The sequence below is a fragment of the Pinus tabuliformis genome, chromosome 7 (assembly GCF_031772625.1).
Source record: "Pinus tabuliformis cultivar Carrire ecotype Pingquan chromosome 7, CPIR1, whole genome shotgun sequence".
In the NCBI taxonomy this organism is placed as follows: Eukaryota; Viridiplantae; Streptophyta; class Pinopsida; order Pinales; family Pinaceae; genus Pinus; species Pinus tabuliformis.
In genome coordinates this window covers 1,951,401,722-1,951,421,731 of record NC_142293.1, presented here as the reverse complement: position 1 = coordinate 1,951,421,731, position 20,010 = coordinate 1,951,401,722, and positions in this window count along the sequence as shown.

Genomic DNA, 20,010 nt, shown 5'->3' with positions numbered 1-20,010 from the left:
CAACTGATAGCAATCTGATCCTCTAACACCTGTCCCTGTTGAACTGAACATGCACTGACATGCAACTGAGTTAACTGATTTATTCTATAGTTGCATTATGAGTTAATAGCTTTTGAATTAATTAATAACTAATTCACCCAACTCATCTCTAGTCTATTGATCAGTTAGAAAAAATACAACTAGTTTAACAAAGCTAAACTGAACACAACTCCATCAACTGCACCTCCAGTCCACTAAACTCAACTCACTTGAGTTCTAACTGAAGTCCTGCATGCAAATATTAGTCATCCCATAGGTAACTACGTATTTCCTTCTGGGATCCGCATGTACCACATCCGTAGCTCATCCTGAAGTGCTCCAAGAGAATAAGATCAAGTTTATAGTCCAATAATTTTTATGAGACAATAATATTTGACTTTTCTATTTTTGACAGCCAGCCTAAAAATAGACTTTGATCACTCATACTGTGATCACTCATACTGTGGTCACCCATACTTTGGTCACCCATATTGTGATCACTCCTGCTGTGATCATCCCTGCTGTGGTCACTCCTGCTGTGATCATCCCTGCTTTGGTCACTCCTGCTGTGATCATCCTTGCTGGGATCCAAAAATAGAACTTGCGCCATAATTTGTCTGCGGGTCCACTTAGTGAAGGTGACTCCTTTCCACTAAGCTCCATCATCTTGTTGCATTCTCAACAAGCATTTCTTGTTGCACACTTTTCAACAAAACAGTAACCGATATTGTTCAACAGCAAGTTGATCCTCAACTTGAAGTTGTCCAACAAGAAAGTACTTATGAACTTGAATCAGTTCAACCAGAATTTAATCTATAACCTATGCTAGTTCAAATGGAAGTTACATTTGAACCTGAAGTTGTTTAGGAACCTCTTACTGAAATTTTTATTCATTTACCTGAACATATGGATTTCGAATTTGAACATTCAGAAGTTGTTACTTTACCAGAAGGCGATCAACTGGTTACCCCTCATAGATCAGTAATTATTGAAACTTCAACTTTATCAATAGCAGAAATATTTTACGGACCTGATGATGAAGTTCTTCCACCAGGTCTAATTTCTATAGAGGAAGAATTGGAAGAAGATTCTACACCTGGAAGCCCTTTCCACTTTGGTGCTGGGCTTTATCTTTACCCTCATACTCCTCATTTTACTGCTCCATTTGATCCTGCTTATTTTCAAGTGCCCGTTGATTCTTTAGGACAAATTTTGGGTCAGTTAACTATGGCTGAACAACCGTCAACATCTCAAACTGTATCACCTAATGCAGCTCCAACAGAATCTTCTATTGCAACCTCCTCGATGTTTTCTACCACACCTAAGTCACACCTTTATGGTGAACCATCCGTCCCAGTTGGCTACCAATCTTTATTTGGAACCCACTCATGGGTTTCTTCTACACCATGGTCATCACCAATGTCCTCAATGGAATTTTACCTTGTTCTTCTCTAATGGGAACTCAACAGTTTGATCGTGCATATCAATATCAAGCTGGACAATCTGGTCAACAAAGACCTATGTATCCATTAAATATTAGATTACCACCATATGGAGAGAAATATGCTTATTCACCGTATCCTCCTTATTCTGGAGGATCATCATATGGTAATATCCCGTAGTATTCAGGTCAATCTAAGATTAGATTTTGTCAATGGCAACCAACAATGCCAGTTCAACACATGCTTGTGTATCCAACACAACCAATGCAAACTGTGTCAGCAATTCCTGCTACACCTATTGTTACTATTGTACCAGAGTCACAAGTTCAAACTGTTTTATTTCAACCAGTACAAACTGATCCTTCTACCTTGCAACCACAAGTTTCAGGTCAAGAAGTTCAAATTCCTCAAGTTGTCATACAACAACCACTTGTTTTAGGGGTTGAGCAGCAACCTCAGGTTAGTATACCCTTATTTGGACTGACCCAAGCTTAAACTGGTATAGCTTATTCACAACGTGGCCAAACTTTCATTGTTGGGCAACAACAATCGTTAAATCAACAATAGTTGTACCAACAACAACAATAGTTGATTCAACAACCATGGCAGCCTCAATTTCAACAACCCCAATTCCAGCAATTCCAACCCCAATTTGGACTTGATCAACAGGATCAACCTGGGTTTGGTCAATATCAAGCTTACAAAGGTCTTGGTCAACAAGGCTTTGTAGATTATCGATAACCACACATTCAACCTCGTTATGAATAACCACCTTATGCTATTTTTGTTCAACAACAACCATACCAAGGTTACCAAATGCAGATGCCCTATGTTGGTATGAAAATACCTATTGCTCAGGAAATTCCATCATATCCTGGGTATGCTCAACCTAACTTGAATCGACAGTTGCCATTTGTAGCAACTTTAGAATTACTAGATTTAAATCGTCTCACTAATGATCCAATCTTATATGCACCTTGGTGGCCGATAATTTTTCATAAGTTACCATCTGACATTCCAAAATTTAACATAAATCTAGGAGAATACCCATCAAATCATGTCATGACCTTTCATTTGTGGTGTTCATCAAACTCCTTAAATGATGTTTCAGTTAGAATTCGTCTTTTCCAAAGAAAACTTACTGGTTCGGCTGCTAAATCATACATTGAGTTACCAAGAGCTTCTTTTGACAATTTCACCACTTTAGCCACTACAGTTTTGACACACCTCTAGTTACCCATCAGATACGAGACTAGAACGGAACTCTGAACCAACTTTAAACAGATAACTACTACCCATATATTAGATCATATTCATGGGTGACGACGTCATTGTCGGATGGCTAAGACATATGTTCCCGATCAGCTTTTAGCTGAGTGGTTCATAAAATCATTTTTGCCATCAATAACCAAGGATGTGGCAAAAGGTGGAGTTGTCAGAGAAGAGCAAGTAATTGGTCATGCCCAATACTTTGATTTGATTTACAAACAATCCAGCATGCTTTATGATAAAATTCGCAATGCACCCCGACCAGCTTTCATTGTTCCTCCTCCTCCATAATCGAGTAAGGACTCTCATGCCGACGATGGTGTGATCGGTTCTTTGAGCATGAAAATAGTGGGAAGACCATCTGGTCAAATGCTTTCTGTTACCAATCAAACTACCAATGCATCAGAAAATACTCCTGCTTCTGAAATTAATGCCATGTCATCTGGTAAAGGAAAAAATCCAAAGCAACCAAGAAGCAAGAAAAAGGGGAAAAATAAAAAGAAACGGGATAATTCCCCTCCAGAGAAATCATCTGATCCCTCTGCTTCGATAAGGAAACCTCGTTATCCATGTCTAATCTATAATGACAAGAATTTTACGAGAGATTGTCCACATCGCTCCGAGGTCTCTAAACTTTTAAAGACTTCAAACATGTTGGCAATGTTGACTGATCTATTTCCAAACCCGGAGACACATTTGGTTGCAACAAACCATGCTTCCACATCCCAAGTACTCATGTTATCCATCATAAAGCCACAAAATGAAGCTTTGGTGTCAACGAAAAACAATATGGAAATCCACCATCATCGTCAAATAATCAGGTCACTGATCAACCTCATCCTTCGACTTTGACTTCATTTGAAAATATTCCACCTATTGTACTATAATTGACAATAAAACCACCAAAGGGAGTTGTGCACAAATTGAAATTTAACCCTCGAGCTCGAGTAGCTCAGAATTATAACATAGTGGAAGATCTTTCTCAATCACCTTCTTCTATGTCAACATTCGACGTGTTACAAAATTGTCCCTCCCAGAAGTAGGCTTTAATGTCAGCAATAGGCAGAGAAGATAATACAGATTCTAATCTTGTTGTTTTTAACCATGCGAGATATATACCACAATTACCGGTGCAATTAACCTTCCTAATTCAAGTAAAAGCTCTCAATAAGAATGTTCACCAAACTATTATTGATGATGGGGCATCTACTTGCATTATTCCAATGAGCTGCTAGAAAACACTTGGCTCACTGCCATTATCATGATCACCAACCACGTTGAAAGCTTTTGATGGAAGAACATATACTCCTTGTGGGATTTTGAGTAACCTGCAAATCAAACTGGGGGTCAAAAAAGTTACTGTTGAAGTTGAGGTAGTTGACAAACCCCTCGATTACAACATTTTATAGGTAAGGCCATGGGTATATACTATGGCTGTTGTAGTTTCCACCTACTTTCGTACTATTTCATTCCCTTTAAGGGTGGAATCACAGTCATTGATCAGCTAGACTTCTTTTCCAATAGTTCACAGGCTACGGGAAGCATACCATTGGTAGATGGACCCCTGTTGTCACTTCAAAGTGTTGGAGTAGGTATCTTTAAAGATCCTTCCCTAATGGGTACTTTTACCCTACTATCATCATCTGATTTGGTAGATGTGGCAAGAGTAGAGACTTGTAATATGATTTCCTCCACCTCATCTGATTTAAGGAGGATTACCAACAAGGTTGAAGTTGATAGTAATATTGAGGTGATGTCATTAAGCCCCATTCAATCATCATAGCAATCAATTTTTCGGGCTTGTGCGGCAAACCCAAATTCGCACTCAACAATTGTATGGGTAGACTATTTGTTAGAATATGGTACTTCTTTAGATCCTTTTTCACATATACATTCTATGGATGAAGGAATCATCCAATCAATGATGATAGGAGAAGAACCATGGGAAGATTATCATCATTGTTTCCATATTCCAGATGACATTAAAGATTGTTCAAATGAACTAAACCACCCGTCAGTTGTTAATTTCCTATCGAATTCAGTTTTCATAGACACAATAGAATCTGATCGAAACCTATCAAATATTGAAGAAACTATTTCTATTAATATTTTGACCAAGCCTAATATTGTAGAGAATATTCATGTTGGCAAATCTTGTTCTCCATCAGAACTTGATAATTACCGTACTCTCTTTCATGAATTTAGAGATATCTTTGCATGGTCTTACGAGGAGATGCCAGGCATTGACTCTAGTATTGTTGAACACGAAATCAAAATGTACCCTGATGTAAAGCTAGTTCGACAGCAACTTCAACCTGTTCATCCAAAGAAAGCCATTGCAATTAAAGCAGAAGTTGAAAAACTTTTGTGGGCTGGTTTTATTTACCCTGTTCCTCTTACTAACTGGGTTTCCAATATTGTTCATGTCATGAAGAAACAAGGAACAATACGACTGTGTGTTGATTATAGGGATGTAAATCAGGCATGTCCAAAATACAATTACCCTACTCCTTTTATCAACCAAATTATTGATGAATGTGCCAGATGTGAAATATTTTCATTTATGGATGGTTTCTCCAGCTACAATCAAATCAATATACACCCACAGGACCAATTGAAAACAACTTTTATTTGTCCATGGGGCACATTTTCCTATAGGAAACTCCCTTTTGGTTTGAAGAATGATAGGGCAACCTTTCAGAGGGAATTGACTTATGCCTTCCATGACATCAAGAACATTGTTCAACCCTACCTTGATGATTTACCTGCTCATTCATGAAAGCAGACTGATCACCCGCAACATTTGAGAGCAATATTTTTATGGTGACAACACTACAAGATACAACTCAATCAGCACAAATGTGTGTTTTGCATTGGTTCTAGTTGATTGCTTGGATTTGTAGTGTCTAGAGAGGGGATTCGACTTGATCCATTAAAGGTTCAGGCAATTCTGGATTTGCCTGCAGAGACTCCAAGGGAAAGCAAACTTTCTAAGGAGGTTCATCCTAATTACGCTGAGATGGCTAACGGTTTTACATGTCTTTTGAAAAACGAGATACCCTTTCATTTGGATCAGGTCACACAATCTTCCTTTGATGCTCTTAAAGATACCTTGATTAGAGCTTCATTAATGTATTCTCCAAATTACCAAAAGGACTATTACCTATATCTCACCGCTACAGATACAACCATTGGCATGGTTTTAGACCACGAAGAAAATGGGATTGAACATCTAATTTATTACTTGAGTCGTAATCTCAACGAGATAGAAAGTAAGTACTCTTATGTCAAAAAATTATCTTTCGAAGCTTTGCAAGTTATTCAAAGATTTCGCCATTATATCATGTTACGAAAAACAACTCTCATTTCATATTGCAACCTTGTGACCTACATCTTGTCACATCAATTGCTGGGGGGAAAATACTCAATTGGATAGTTATTTTACAAGAGTTTGATTTGGAATTCATCAAGTCCAAATCAAAGAAATCTCTAGTTTTTGTTGAGTTACTATGTGACCTTCCCTCGACCTCCGTTGATTCAACATCTGAACCATCAATATTGGATGAGTCTCTATTTCTAATTTCATCATCTGATGCATGGTATGGAGATATACTGATCTATCTCCAGACCCAAACTTTCCATCAAGATACCTCTCGCTCGCAATAGCGACGTATTCATTACCAAGCCAAATATTATATAATCATTGGTGACACACTTTACCATTGTGGTATCGATACGGTTTTACGGAGGTGCCTCACACATGAGGAAGCCAAGAAAGCATTGAATGATTACCATTCTGGCGCCTGTGGTGGACACTTATCAGGCTATGTGACCACACAGAGAATTCTCTGTGCTTGTTACTTCTAGCCAACTATATTTAAATATTGTATTATTGTTGTCAGAACCTACCATGCATGTCGGATATATGACCGAAAAACCAGATTACCACCTACACCACTGCATCCAGTCGTTACCGTTGGCCCATTCGCCAAATGGGGCATTGACTTTATGACATGTAACCCTACCTTGGCCGGGGGGCATGGGTATATTATAGTTGTTGTTGACTATTTTACTAAATGGGCCAAGGTGATGCCAACATTGAACAACAATGGCAAAACAACTACTCTTTTCTTTTTTAACTATGTGGTTGCCCAGTTTGGTGTACCACAAGCCATAGTTACAGATCATAGGTCAAATTTTCGCAATCACATGATGGCTGAATTGACTGCTAAGTTAGGACTGTCACAAGATAGTTCTACCCCGTATTATCCACAATTGAATGGACAAGTTGAGGCCATCGACAAAGTACTAAAGTAGATTTTGCAAAGAATGATAGGGGTTCATAAGATAAATTGGCACTTAATCCTATACTATGCCTTATGGGCATATCAAACCTTGGTAAGAAATGAAACTGGATTCACACCCTTTCAGTTGGTGTATGGTTTGGAACCAATCTTACCAATACAATGCGAATTTTCATCGCTCAAACTTGCGATTGACCTGTTACCCGACACTTCTGAAGAAGAAGTGCGTTTATTGGAATTAATCCATCTGGATGAAACCCATCATGATGCCGCATTAGCTAATGAAGTGCATAAGAAATGTATTAAGGTACAATATGATAGAAATGTAAAGCCTCGTATCTTCTCAGAAGGAGATCTAGTCTTGCTTTATGATCAAGAAGCTGATAAACTTGGAGCAGGAAAATTCGAACCAATGTGTATGGGCCCTTATGTTTTCAAGCGTGTTTTGGAAAAATGTTCCTACTAGTTAGTATATTATGATGGGATTCCATTGTCGTAGCCCTGAAACGGGTTGTACCTCAAACGTTACTATGCTTGATTAAGAGTAGTAAAACTCACTCTATATATGCTTTCATTGCATGTATGTGTGTTTCTTTTAGGGATTTTTATTTGGTTAGTAATCCGCTTTGCATTTGTTGTAGATGTTAGAGTCTTCAAAACCTTTTGTTGGTTATGCTGATGGTGCTAGTCGTAGTACGCAGAATTTGTCTTCTGCAGCATGGGCTATTTTGCTCCAAGTGGCGAGTTAGTGAGTTTCCAAGGGATTTGTATCGATTTATCGACAAACAATATTGCTGAGTATAACACGTTGATTGAACTACTCTCTGATTCCATTTCACTTGGAATTTGTCAAGTCATCATTAGGCTAGACTCACAACTTGTTGTACTACAACTAAAAAACATTTATATTGTCCGAAATCCAACAATTTTTCATATGTTCCTTAGAGTTCGTATTTTGGAAAGAAGTTTTGAACACATTCAATATTAACATATTTCCAGAAATCTTAACACATTAACTGATTCTCTAGCTAATTATGTGTTAAATAGACATTTGCGACACATGTAAACATAGTATTTCCAATTCACATCATCATTTGAATAGGATTCCATGTAACCATATAAAAACTCTGAAAGTAAAATAGATAGGTGTTTTAAAAGTTTTTACAAAATTTGTGCCCAAGACACATTTGGTCATCTGACCCAAAAACTCAAAAATTCATACAAAACATCCTAAGTAGATCTAGTAGTGCTCATGGTTATAGGTCACAACATGTGCTATCATGCACAAAAGCCTAGCCCAACGGTTGGGAACAAAAATAGTGTGGCACTACAGCCTCATAGATAACTCCTTGATTTGAATATCTGGAATACCAAGGGTTAATCCCTCTATGTGATCCTCCAACTCTGCTAAGGTTTTGGCCAAATCCAAGTCCCGGAGAACTGCTCTCTCGATGTTTCTTTACGTTGGCCCACCTACAACCTATTGGTGTCCGATAGGTCGAACAATACCCACATCTGCATGCATAAGAGTAATTTTAGTTTAGTCTTGGAAACATTAAAAACACAAAACACATGTAGAAACTTGAAAAAATCAAAAAACACTTTGGTCAAACAACTTACCCATAGCACCCCATTGTGCTCCAACTAGTAAAATCAAATTTGGATCACCATGGAAATCCATCTTTGAGTATGGATGCTTCTTGATAACAAGATGTTGCTTCTCAAGCTAGCTGAAAAATGCAGGGGAGAAAATCATTGTTAACTGACCTGCATGTCGAGGCATCAATTCAACCCACCTTTGCATACGTGTATCTCTAGGACTAGCAACACCCAATGAAACATGTTGTGGTTGCATCAATTGGATTATTTCTAAGGCAAAAGTAATTAATATCGAACCGTAGCAGAAATTCTTCGTCTTACTGCTATTTACCTTAGTCAGTTGTTCTTTTAGTGAAGAAAGCACAACCTCGCACTAGTTAAAAACTTTTGTTTCTAGACACTCCATTGCATACTGCATATAAGATCTATTCGCCAGGTGGTGTGTCACACTACCAGCCAATTTTGCGATTGTGAAGAGGATCATTCTTAAAGGAAAATCACCTACATCCCTGATATTTATTTTTCCATCCTTGGTAGGATGTGTACCTAGCCGACAAAACTGTCTGATATAATCTCTCACCGATTCACCCCCACGGGAAAATCCATAAAGTGAGATGGGGGCACCTCATCTCAACAATCTGGTAAGAAAGTAGATATCCTTAATAGTAATAGGGACCTTCTTGTCCCTAATGTGAAAAGTCTGATCTGTCGGATCCTATACACAAAAAAGGAACTGCAGTAGTTTTATTTGTTGCCTCATTCTGGACAACTTAAAGTATTTGAGTAACCCTCAATTTTTTAGGGCCTCAACTGTACCCGGATTGTTTAGGGCAACATGTCTTGTTGTTCATGCTATTTTTCTCACCATGTAATCAACATTCTGATCCAATGAAAGCCTAAAACACAATCATATGCTAAATCAGGATCCTTTCCATGCAAAAAACATGACAAATTTTGGAGCAAACAGCTTAAACAAACTTGGGAAATATGGCTAGTGTAGCCTAGACACAAAGACAGTGCACTGCAGAGCATGCAACCTTCTATCTGGGTGCTCTTCAGTGCAGTTTTCGATGTGAAATCCTACATTGATACCAGGACAAAAAAATGAAACCCTAGGGGCCCCAAAAAACCCTAAAACTTGCATGAAATGAAAAAATAATGACTTGAACAGAAAGAAGAGAAGTTTAGTTCCTACCTAGTCTAAACATCTCGAGAAATGATCTGCAAAATCTCTCGCAATCAGCTGGTGAAAGTCGAGGTAAAAACTATGCTCAGAGCACAAAACTGAATGATAAGTTCCAAACGGTAAAAATTTCATGGTAAAAACTTGTTTTATGTTTATTTCATGTTCATTAATTGATTAAACATTAGTACTTACCTATTTTTTCCTATGAAACAGATATTTTCAAGCCATTTGTTGATGCTTGAGTAGGTTATTCAACTGATTTACAGAATTCAACATGCTCGATTGTAAGTTGTACCGTTGACCAAAGAGCACACTTTTATCTCTTTTTTGAGCTCAATTAAAAATGAAAAAGGAACCCCCATGGAGTCCTCTTTAAGCTCTTTTTAGACTCTCTAAATATGAAAAGATTACCGAGTGCTTGTCCTTTCCAGCTTGTTAATGGATTGCAAATGATATCTCTCTTGTATTATTTTGCACTTTTTCAGGCTTGAGAGATTAATTTACGAAAAAGAACTTGTGGAGTTTTCTTTTTGTCCCTTTTCAAACTCTCTAAACATGAAAAGGACTAAGTTATCTTTGTCGTTAAACTCGTTAAAACATCAAATAGTGACAAACTTGTCCATCTAGACAAGACCGAGTTCTACCTTCACTAGACTCGTTAAAATATCAAATAGCAATGGATTTGCCTGAAGGGTGAAATTATACAACAAGCATATGTTATCCTCCACAAGCTTGATAAAAATAAAGAGGTACTGGTCAACAATGACTGGGGAAAATGGGAGGAAAAGGGGAAGACCAATTTATGGTAGAAGGTCGCTCTTGAACATGACACTTTCACTCCATCACCATGACCATTTGGGTTGGGTTATTAGCTTTATGGTTATCACAACGTTGGTATATCATACCATCCATCACTTTGTTTTGGGTCAATTCTACCAATTCACTTTAGTGTCGCCGACATGTTCAAGAGAAGTCATTGAGACAAAATTCATCTTTTACAATACCATAAACCTTCATTTTCATGACTGCCATTCCTGAATCTTGTGTTGTCAGTCAAATTCCATCTCTAAAATCACTACACTTGTTTCATGTTGTTGATGTGGGATACATCAAGGCCCTCCTGTGATGATTCACTTCTTGTTAACATTAGCACATTATCCAAGAAGTTGACTTAGAAACACCCATTCAGTATCTTGAGGCTTGCATACATCAATGGCAGGTTTCTCACTTCTGGCGATAGTCATACATCAATGACCTTCGGTCGAAACACTTTGTATGGTATTCGACATCAAATAATCTATTCACACCATGCAAAATGTATTGCAGTACCTTGAGGATCATTATCATTATAGGTGATTTCTCTTGCATTTGTTAACAACTCACGTCATTGGCTGGTAATCCGATGGTGTCTTGCCATGTTTGATTTTAGATCACATAGCACATGGTTAGACTCGTACTTGAGTGAACAGTTGAATGATATTGAAGACCCTGGATCTAGTTTCATCCATCTGGGCTCCAATTTTAGGGTACTAAATCATATGTACAATGGCTTTACATTGATAGTCATTCTGATCATGGGTCTATATCTGTAGACAACTGTTTATGTACATGTAATGAAATTTTATAAGCTAAGCATGGGTATGCCTTCCCTCAGCAATTCATGAAAAAAAAATATCATGATATATGTATTGTAATTGATGCGGGTCACCTATCACTTTGATACCTCCTCATCACACCGTAAATCATTTCATTTGACATTGGAATTTTTTTGACTTCATGCTTTAGGGGGCAATTGTTATAGATCCATTTGGGCACATCAAATCCCAAGATCTAGATCAGTGTTTTAGGGCTCATCAAACCCTAATTTCATTTACTTCATGCCCTAAACAAGTCACCCCTTTGAATGCCTCCTTCCCAGACAGTTTCATGACATGAAGACATCCAAAAATAGCTTCCAGAGGGACCAACCTAGGTAAGCCCTTATGAAGGTGCACTGCAAAGAAATTAATTCCACTGCCAGGGTGCTCTGTAGACCACTTAGGCTTCCTTTCACCTGCGCTGGGCGAGAATGAGCAAAATTCACATAGGGTTTGGGGAATATTCTTATCTTTTGGAGTCATCTAGAAGTTTCCCTCACTTACCAACTCCTATGAACTCGAAAATGGATGAGGAATGAGCTAAGGTGCATCCTATCCTCTCATACCTTCCTCCATGGAACTAATTCTAAGTATGGAAGTCCATTCAATGCCACCATTAATGACAAAACCTCCTTCATCTTCCTATAAATTGACCACTCATCCAAGTGATCACGGGCTGGGTTATGTAGAATTGTAAGGAGATAATGCTACTATGAGATTTGGCTTTGAATCAAGTATTGCGATTCTACAAGTTTGTCATGATTTTGATGTGATGTGGATGGGATCCAAGCCGGAGGAATGGCTTTGAACCAGACACCAATGGTTGTAGTTATTTCTTCTATCTAATAAAGTGTTTGAACCATTTTCCCATATGTTTGTATTGTTTCATAATGCTTATGTGTGTGAATTGTATCTGATTCCTTTCACTTATATTCAATAGATCATATTCTTTGGTGGGTTTTTGTCTTCTATTGTGTTTATAGGGTACTTCTCAAGCGGATTAAGTATGAGAAGGAGCGATGGAATCGATACATGGGAGACGAGAGGAAAGTAGAACTATAGGTAGGCCTTCTATCTTCTCATTTTATCTATTGCTTATAGGAAAATTCTAAAACACTTTAAGCTGTTGTTATAGATACAACTACTTATCTAGGGAATTAGTATTTATCCGTAGATGCTAAATTCTCCAAAACAGGGTAAGATATACATAACCAGTTAGAGAAGAATATTGTGCATTTGATATAGATAATATCTATTAAATGAAAGTAAAGGAAAAAGATTTGTTTAACCCTACAGTAGAAGGAAAGTTGACCTGGGAGCATGATAGTTCTTGTACCTAAGACTCAAAAGAATATTTGGAAAACTAGCAGAATAGGTTGCATGAAGTATCCACAAGGTGTTGTACAAGAATTACCAAATCAGTTTGATATATGATATCTAAGGTATGTAATCTACCTTCTTATGATGCCTTGGGTGATGTAAATACTTTTCTTCATGATTATGAAGAACGGGTTCCAAAGAATCAAAGGTTGTTAGCCTTGGATATAGCCTTGGAAGCTACCCGTGCTAGATGTTGGGGTGCACACAACAAGAATATAGAATGCTGGTAGGAATGTGGAAGATTGATGTGGATAAGGTTTAGAAAAATATATACAAAAATAGAGATAAAATATGATGGTAAACTAATATGGTGAGCTCCAGTATTGTAGCAAGAATGTTGCAACTCCTGGGCTACCAACTTTACTTTTATCAACCCGGTAGTTTGTAATAAACTTGGAAGCTTCGGTGCTATATACACAAGTACTAGTTCTCACTGCAGGTTGTCACTTGGTCAGCTGGCGCGAGATCACTAGGAGCTCAAGCCAACTTCTATAGAATTTAGAAGAATCTCTATGTGTGAAGAAAGGAAAGAAAGATTACTCTACAGATTCTATTCTAACTGCAGAAAGGAGAAAAACTAGAATGTAAAGCAAAACCTAGTAAACCCTAATGAACAAGCTAATTCTACTTTTGCCAAAAACACTATGAAAACCATGAAAGAAATGTAATTACCTACACAAGGAATTAAACAACATCTAGCCATGCTATTTCTGGAAGTAAATAAGCAGAAAACATATTTTTGGATTTTTATGTGTTTTTATGTGAATTTAACATGCATCTAATTTATTGTGTGTGAGTGTGGTAGTGAACATGTGGCATTAGAGGGTGGTTTTGGAGCTTGGGAGGATGTAGGATGGTGTGGATGGTTCCTAGGAGGTCTTAGGTGGCTCTCTGGAGGCTTTACCCACACTCGGCCTTCAAAAGAAAGCCTACAGGAGGAGGCCAAGAGATATTTGCGATGTTTTGAGGGTGTGAGAGTGGGTGGAAAAGGTGGATGAAGGTTAGAATGAGGTGTTAGGGTGCCTAAAGTCTATCCTGAATCACTAGGAGAGAGAAATATGATTGGGTTTTCTCAAGGAGTGAGGATGAAGTTCTATGAAAAATGAAGGAGACTAGGACAGAATTGATCTGAGGTTTGGGAGACCTATAGGGCATGGATCAGATGTAGGGTGTGATTGCTGGTAAGCTAGCCTACTACTGGAAGATATCTGCTGCATAGAAACTGACAATTAACCAAGAAAATCAAGAAACCAATGAAATGAGTGCATCCTAGGAAAAAATAGAGTTTTGCATTAAATACATGTTAGACCACATGGCATAATAACTAATTCAACTCACCCTATAAGCATACATATAATCAGAAAATCATACAATAAGCTAAGAGAATGGTTGATTTGACTAGGTTATGAGGTAAAATGAGCCCATATAATTACCCATTTATGAGGCTCATCATCACCCCATACTGAAGGTGTTGCTCATTCTCTGAGCAACCTAGTCAATCTCTTGGTCTTTCATGGCCCTGCTGGCCTCCCTAGCATTCCAGGCTTCTGATGTGGTCTACTCATGTTCTCAATAAAATCCTGCCTTTTTGTTTATGTCCTTCCACTGCTCCTTCTCTTCTTCTTCTCTTCTACCTTCTAGCATGCATAATATGAGTGGAGGACTCAATTTGAGGCCAATCCAGTTGACCTTCAGCCTCATGGGGGAATGGTATTCTCTAATCTGCAAGCTGTGGGGTAGGGTGTTCCTTCTTCTCATGCATGCATGCACACAATGATCCCCAAGTAGCCTAAGCATATCTTCAAAGTGTGTAATGGATAATTCCTAATTGGCTAGATATTTAGGAGCAATCTGAGGGTCATTAGCAAGAAGGTTGTGTGTGCTGATGAGTGCCATAGGATCTGATGGCTCGGCTCTTATCATCAATGGTTCATTCTGCTCTTTTATTAACAATCTTTTCATTTCTTCTACCCTCAATTCTTCATGGTTCATCCATGACGCCATGGCCATTAATTACAGATCTCCTAGCTTAGCGTTGGGGTCCCACACATTCAGGTTTGTGAGGACCATGTTGTGTAGAGAGAACTCTGCCATCTTTTCTTTGTCCTTGGAGGTTCTTAGGTCATACAAATCCATGAACTGCCTATAGTATTGGAAAGTCATTATGCCTATTTGTGCTAAAGTTTTTATTTTGAATTGAAGCCATTGATCCTTCATATAGAGGCCATAAGATTTGGCTAGTGTTCTGCATTGTAATGCTTATATGGATAAGCTAGCCATCTATGCCAAATGAGTCTCTTTCTCCTGTAGTTTCCTCCTTAGTAATTCATTCTAATTCTCAAGGTGGCTTCTTGTAATGGCTTCTCTATCTCTGAGAGCACTCAATTCCCTACCCATTTCCCTGAGTTTGTCTTCCACGTGTCCAATATCCTCAACTCCTTTGGACTTGGCTATCTGCATCCACCTATGCATTTTCACTCTCTATTTTTCCAATTTGAAAAACAGTGGACTAGCTGCTACGAATTTCCTTCTTGTACCTTGGTGATGGAGTCAATGAGGGACTGAAGGTGAAAGTAAGCGATAGTGAGCTTTTGATGTGCTAGGGTATCTATGCCATATCTCAATTCTTGGAGGATTCTGAAATGATATCCATAAACAATGTTGTGCCTCCCCTCATAAGAAATGTATTTGATCACTTGGTAGCTAACCTCATCCCAGGGATATGGTACACTAGCCCTCCTAATTCCATTTTTGTCTTCAACAGGGGTTTCATTATCTTGGAAAATTTTCCTTTTGTTAGCCTTGCCAATTATTTTCTCATCTTTACTCCAAGGCAGCCCAAGAGGAAGGGTGGTGACCCTATTGATGAGTTCAGGGGTTATTTCAATGGAGAGGCCTCTAATGGTTACGGTAGCATGAGTTCTTGTGTGAGGGACCAGAGAGAGAGCGAATTCATGGGAAATTTCATCATCAAACCCTCTAAACTTCTAAAGAAATTCATCCAGTTTGCCCTTGTAAATATTTCCACCACTTGAGGATGTGCATGGAGTCTAGTGGAGTTAGTGAGATCTTTTCTCATAAACCCCCCTGTCATATTGCCTGTACTTCTTTTGAAAACTAGAAATGGAGGTGGAGACAAAGAATTTTGAGTGAAATAGAAAAATAGAGGGGATAGTGTTTTTTTTTAAACAGAATTTTTTTTTAATGTATTTCTACCCTCTTAAAGACTCATTTTATTTTCAATTTGAGACCAACTCTTTCACATTTTGATATTCAACATAGGGAATTCATGAACCCTACCTCTTCAAACTAAAATTCATGGCAAAAATCACATTTTCTCCTTTCAAAATTACTCACTGCCCCTCCTGTAGAAGCTCGTTGTCCCTCTTGTAGATTTCCTATAGGTGCTCCTGTAGAAAACTTGTAGGGCTCCTGTAGAAGATTCCGAGAGAAAACATAAGGAGGAAATTGATGGAGGATGGTGGATACGAGGCTGTGGGGGTATAAGAAGACTGTTGTGTGGCTGACTTACGAGGAGAAACTGAAGAAAAGCTGGTGAGAATGCACGGGGAGGAGTGCTCATTACCTTTTATGGCTATTCTCGGTTATGAGTGTTGAGCTGGCAAGGTGTACATTGCCCAGATTAGGACTTTTGGTCCCCACCTGCTTGACTCCCCTCATAATCATCCCCTCATTACTACATCAGAGTTAACTCTTCCTCCCGCTACCTATCCTTCACATCTTTTGCTTGAGTTGACTGTGCACACATGTGGGTGATATCTTGGTTAAGTGAAGTCAACTAAATGAAGGTGGCCAAGTTAACTAGCCACCTTTCCCTCTTTCGATTTCAACCATCTTGTTCCCTTCGTTTGATTCCTAATTACACAAATGCAGATAGAGGAGTGACTTAGCTACTTACCTATAATCCAAGTGTATTTGCTGCCATTGATTGTGAGGTGTTGTGGCTTTCTCTGCTGCATGCCTTCATTTTCCTTCATGCATGTTGTCTCTGCTTGCTAATGTGTTGTTGTGTGTTTTTGTAGCTTGTTCTTTTGTTGGAGCTGAGCTGCATGTGCCTTTTCAACCTTCAGATGTGTTGTCCCTTGCTACTGGTGCTAGAGTTCTATGGGATCAGCTGCTACAGGAATTCCTACAGGAGCTCCTATAGCTACTTCTCCCCTTGAAACTTCAACTATTTCCTTGTTCTTGGAGCTCGAGAATGATGCCAGAGGTGGAGATGAATGATGGAGGGATAGTAAGAAGCTTCAAGTAAAGTTAATGGTGCATTTTCCTCTTATTTTTGTTTTTTTTCAAAAATGAAACACTATTTTTCGATGTTTTTTCTTGGAAAGGAAAAAAATAATAATGATGCTTGGAGTGTGATGCAAGCTTGGAAATGATGGAAAGGAGGTTTGAATATGGTAAGAGGGATTATAGGTTCCTCATGAAGCTTTTCTTGTCCCTCAAACTGCCTCATGTGGACACTTTTGGCTCTTTGTAATTCGTATAGGAGCCTCCTGTAGAAAAAAACAATGCCTCTTGTAGAAAACACAGTTTTGGAAGAAGAGGTATAGTGGGGTGAAAGAGATGCAAAAAATGATGGAGGAAGGTGTGGAGAAGATGAGATGGATGCTAGTATGAATGTCAGGGTCCCCTTGTCACCTTCTTCTGCTCCCTGTAGTCCTCCTGCAAACCTGCAATGCAATAAAAATTCATTCTTTCTTTCTCTTTTTTTTTTTTTGAAAACAACTAGGGTGCCTCAGAGAGGTTTTAACCTTAATTGCTTGCCCTAGGTGCCTCCAAGGGAGGTTTTCACCCAGGGATCTTATTCTTTTCCCCTTTTTTTTACATCATTGGGCTACCTTAGAAGAGGTTTTCAACCCAATGATGGGACTCAAGCGCCTCATGGAGGTTTTCACTTGAGTCCTTATTTTTTCTCTTTTTTCTTCAGTGAGTGGGTGGAGTGGAAGCTAAGACATGCTCCACTATGATCACTTTTTTATTCAAATCTTCAATAAACTCTCGCTTGGAGAGGGGTTTCTTGTAGACTTTCAACTGATGTCCATTGACAAGCATGGGGATGGATTCATCATCAATGGTGTTGATAAAAAACAAACATTGTCATTGCATTTATCCACAGTGTAGGGTCTCAGCCATCTTGTCCTTATCTTGCCTTTGAAATCCTTGTATCTTGAATCATAGAGTAGTGCCCAATCTCCCTCTTGGAATTGCTTCTCCCTGATACTTCTGTCATGCCATATCTTTCTCTGAAGCTGAACTACCTCTGTATGGAGAAGGGCTTGCAATTTGTATTCATCCAATCCATTGAGTTGAAGTAATCTCTCCTTCTGTGCATGGCTGAGGTCTAGGTCCAACTGAGCTGCCATCCTTAGGGTATTGAATTCAAACTCTATTGACAACAAAGCCTTCTTCCCATAGACTAGTTCATAGGGTGTGAACCCGGTGGTGGTCTTCCATGTTGTGTTGTAGGCCCAAGTGGCCTCAACTAATTTGTCCACCCAGTCTTTTCTACTGCTGCTCACTACCTTGGTTATGATCCCTTCCAATGCTTTGTTAGTGACCTCCACTTGCCCATTGGCTTGTGGATGGTAAGGGGTGGAAGTCATGTGTTTGATCTTATGATGTGTCAGCATTTTGGTTTTCAGCCATTGGCCCATGTTTTCTTCTTCTTCTTCCCTTATAGGTTCTTCAAATATGTCTGGATGTTCAACTAAGGGTTCTTATTGATTGCATCCACTGAAGGGAGAAGGTTGGCTGTATGAAGCAGTGGGGGTGTTGGGCAAAAATTTTCCTAAGTTATATCTACTCCTACGAGGCATGAAAGGAAATATTTTTTGTTGGTTTTTTGTTTGTTTTTCCCCACACTGAAAGTACCTGCAAAAATTAAAATTGTGATTGGACAAAAAAAATTGCAACTAGATGAAATGAACTTACTGAGTGGAAATTTACAGAATTAAAAAGGAAAGCAAGGAAATGAAAAACTGAAGGAAAATAAATGACTAGTATACTTTTTCCAAAATAAACTATTAGCAGAATGTTGCAATAGGAAATAGAAGAAAGAAGTAATCATAGAATACACTAATGCTTCCCTAACAATGGCACCAAAAAGTGGTGAGTGCTAGTATTGCAGCAAGAATGCTGCAACTCCTGGGCTACCAACTTTACTTTTATCAACCCGGTAGTTCGTAACAAACTTGGAAGCGTCGGTGCTATATGCACAAGTACTAGTTCTCACTGCAGGTTGTCACTTGGTCAGCCAACATGAGATCACTAGGAGCTCAAGAAAACTTATATAGATTTTAGAAGAAGCTCTATGTGTGATGAAAGGAAAGAAAGATTACTTTACAGATGCTATTCTAACTACAGAAAGGAGAAAGACTGGAATATAAAGCAAAACCTAGTAAACCCTAATTAACAAGCTAATTCTACTTTTGCCAAAAACACTATGAAAACCATAAAAGAAATGCCATTACCTACTCAAGGAAGTAAAAAACATCTAACCATGCTATTTCTGGAAGTAAATAAGCAAAAAACATATTTTTGGATTTTTATGTGTTTTTATGTGAATTTAACATGCATCTAATTCATTGTGTGTGAGTGTGGCAGCGAACAAGTGGCGTTAGAGGGTTGTTTTGGAGCTTGGGAGGATGTAGAATGGTGTGGATGGGTCCTAAGAGGTATTAGGTGGCCTTCTGGAGGCTTTTCCCACACTCAACTTTCAAAAAAAAGCCTACAAAAAAAACTACGGGAGGACACAAGAAAACTACAAGAGGAAAACAAGGAAACTACAGGAGGCCTACAGGAGGAGGCCGAGAGAAATTTTCATTTTTTGAGGGTGTGAGAGTGGGGGGAAAAGATGGATGAAGGTTGGAATGAGGTTTTAGGGTGCCTAAGGTCTACCCTGAATCACTAGGAGAGAGAAAGATGATTGGGTTTGCTCAAGGAGAGAGGAAGAAGTTCTATGAACAATGAAGGAAACTAGCGCAGAATTGAGGTGAGGTTTGGGAGACCTATAGGGCATGGATCAAGTGGAGGGTGTGATTAATGGTAAGCTTGCCTACTGCTGGAAGATATTTGTTGTATATAAACTGACAGTCAACCAAGAAAATCATGCAACCAATGAAATGAGTGCATCCTAGGAAAAACATAGTTTT